General features: G+C 41.0%; 1 pseudogene; it reads right to left on the bottom strand.

Annotated features, from left to right (window-relative positions):
- Positions 1-998: 998 nt before the first annotated feature.
- LOC138082682 (histone-lysine N-methyltransferase SETMAR-like) lies at positions 999-2,238 on the bottom strand (annotated as a pseudogene).
- Between the last annotated feature and the right edge of the window lie 544 nt (positions 2,239-2,782).

Raw genomic sequence — 2,782 nt, 5'->3', positions numbered from 1 at the left:
AGTTGCTCAGTCGTGTCTGACTCTTTGTGACCCCATGGACTGTAGCCACACAGGCTCTTCCATTTGGCACCCCACTCCAGTACTCTTGCCTGGGAAATCTCACGGATGGAGGAGCCTGGTGGGCTTCCGTCTATGGGGTCGCACAGAGTTGGACACGACTGACACGACTTAGCAGCAGCAGCAGCATGTATTTATAAGGATTATTTTCTATAAGATTTTTTAACTTCATGATTTAATTTTTATATTATATTTAATGTAAGTGTATTCCAGGTCTTGTGAAAACCATCTTAAATGTAAGAATGGCTTTATGAACTTAGTACCCCTTGATGTTTATGAAAATAGTATAACAAAAAAGAGCTTTTAATTGTCAGAGTATAATAAAAAGTGACCATTTATATATAACTAATACGTTGTGCTAAGTAAAGGCCAACTACATCAGTATATTGACTACACAAAATATTCAAAGTAGTTCAACAGAAAAAAGTTATGGAGACTTGAGTCATCACATAGTCATTTCAAACTAAAAGTAGTCCTTGTTTAAAAGACCACTTTCAACCTGGGAAAATTATTTATTTGAACAAGATATTCATTCATTACATCAAATTAATCGTGTTAATATTAGTTTTATTGGCTTCATGAAAGTAAAAGTGAAGTCACTAAGTTCTGTCTGACTCTTTGTGCCCCTGTGAACTGTAGCTCGCCAGGCTCCTCTGTCCATGGGATTTTCCAAGCAAGAATACTGGGGTGGGTTGCCATTTCCTTCTCCAGGGGATCTTCCCGACCCAGTGATTGAACCCAGGTCTCCTGCACTGTAGGCAGACGTTTTACTGTTTGAGCCACTAGGGAAGTCCTTGGCTTCATACTTTTGCTTATACAAATACACTAAGATTTAAAGATTTTTTTTGATGTGGACCATTTTTATTAGGTTGGTGCAAAAGCAATTGTGGTTTCAGACCATGAATTTTAAATCATTATAACTAGACTCAAACACATCTTTATTAATCAAAATATGAATCATTATAATCAACACATTTTTGCCAATGAGAGATAAGTTTGCTTATTCCTGTAGCATAAAAATCCATGCTTCAGGATTCAACAAACTCTTGGAAAGCATTTTCTGCCTCCTGCTGGTTGTTGAAGCATTTTCCCTGCAAAAAGTTGTTGAGATGCTTGAAGAAGTGGTAGTCAGTTGGCAAGAGGTCAGGTGAATATGGTGGATCAGACAAAACTTCACAGCCCAACTCATCAATTTTTGAAGCATTGGTTGTGTGACATGCAGTCATGCATTGTCGTGGAGAAGTGGGCCTTTTGTGTTGACCAATGCCCACTACAGGCATTGCAGTTTTCAGTGCATCTCATTGATTTCCTAGCATACTTCTCAGACGTGATGGTTTCACTGGGATTCAGAAAACTGTAGTGGATCAGACGGGCAGCAGACCACCAAACAGTGACCGTGACCATTTTTTGGAGCAAGTTTGGCTTTGGGAAGTGCTTCGGAGCTTCTCCTCCTTCCAACCACTGAACTGGTTGTCCCTGGTTGTCATATAAAATCCACTTTTCATCACACATCACAATCTGATGCAGAAACGGTTTATTGTTGTTGTGTAGAATAAGAGAAGAAAGAAAGTGTGAAAGTCGCTCAGTCGTGTCCAACTCTTTGTGACCCATGGATATACAGTCCATGGAATTCTCCAGGCCAGAATACTGGGGTAGGTATCCTTCCCCTTCTCCAGGGGGTCTTCCCAACCCACTGATCGAACCCAGGTCTCCAGCATTGCAGGCAGATTCTTTACCAGCTGAGCCACAAGGGAAACCCATAGAATAAGAGAAGACAACTTCAAAATTACGATTTTTTTAAAATTTTCAATCAGCTCAAGAGGCTCCCATTTCTCGAGCTTTTTTGCCTTTCCAATTTGCTTCAAATGCCCAACAACCATAGAATGGTTGACACTGGGTTCTTCAGCAACCTCTCATATAAGTTGTAAGAGGATCAGCTTTGATGACTGCTCTCAGTTTGTCAATGTCAGCTTCAGATGGGCAGTCACCGTGCTCCTCATCTTCAAGGCTCTCATCTCCTTTGCAAACCTTCTTGAACCACCACTGCCCTGTACATTCCTTAGCAGCTCTCGGGCCAGAAGTGTGGTTGATGTTGCGAGTTGTCTCTGCTGCTTTCTGACTCATTCTGAACTCAAATAAGAAAACCACTCAAATTTGTTTTTTGTCTAACATCATTTCCATGTGCTAAGTCACTTCAGCTGCATCTGACTCTTTTTGAACCTATAGACTGTGGCCTGACAGGCTCCTCTGTCCACAGATTTCCCAGGGAAGAATACTGGAGTGGGTTGCCATTTCCTCCTCAGGGGAATCTTCCCGACCCAGGGACTGAACCCACGTCTCTTACATCTCCTGTATTGGTAGGCAGGTTCTTTACCGCTAGTTTTACCTGGGAAGCCCCATCATTTCCATAGTCTAAAATAAGTATAAAATAAACAGCATAAGTAATGTTATTAGCAAAAAAACAAAGCAAGAAATACACATTAAAATGATGTATAACATAACCTACATGTATTAAGAATGCATTCCAATATCAAATGGTAAATTCCAACAATGGAAAACCTGTAATTACATTTGCACCAATCTAATACAGCAATACACCATTACTGGAGAAGACAATGGCACCCCACTCCAGTACTCCTGCTTGGAAAATCCCATGGATGGAGGAGCCTGGTAGGTTGCAGTCCATGGGGTCACTAAGAGTCAGACACGACTGAGAGACTTCACT

This window comes from Capricornis sumatraensis, chromosome 8 (assembly GCF_032405125.1).
Source record: "Capricornis sumatraensis isolate serow.1 chromosome 8, serow.2, whole genome shotgun sequence".
Lineage (NCBI taxonomy): Eukaryota > Metazoa > Chordata > Mammalia > Artiodactyla > Bovidae > Capricornis > Capricornis sumatraensis.
This window is presented reverse-complemented; position numbering and strand designations above follow the sequence as displayed.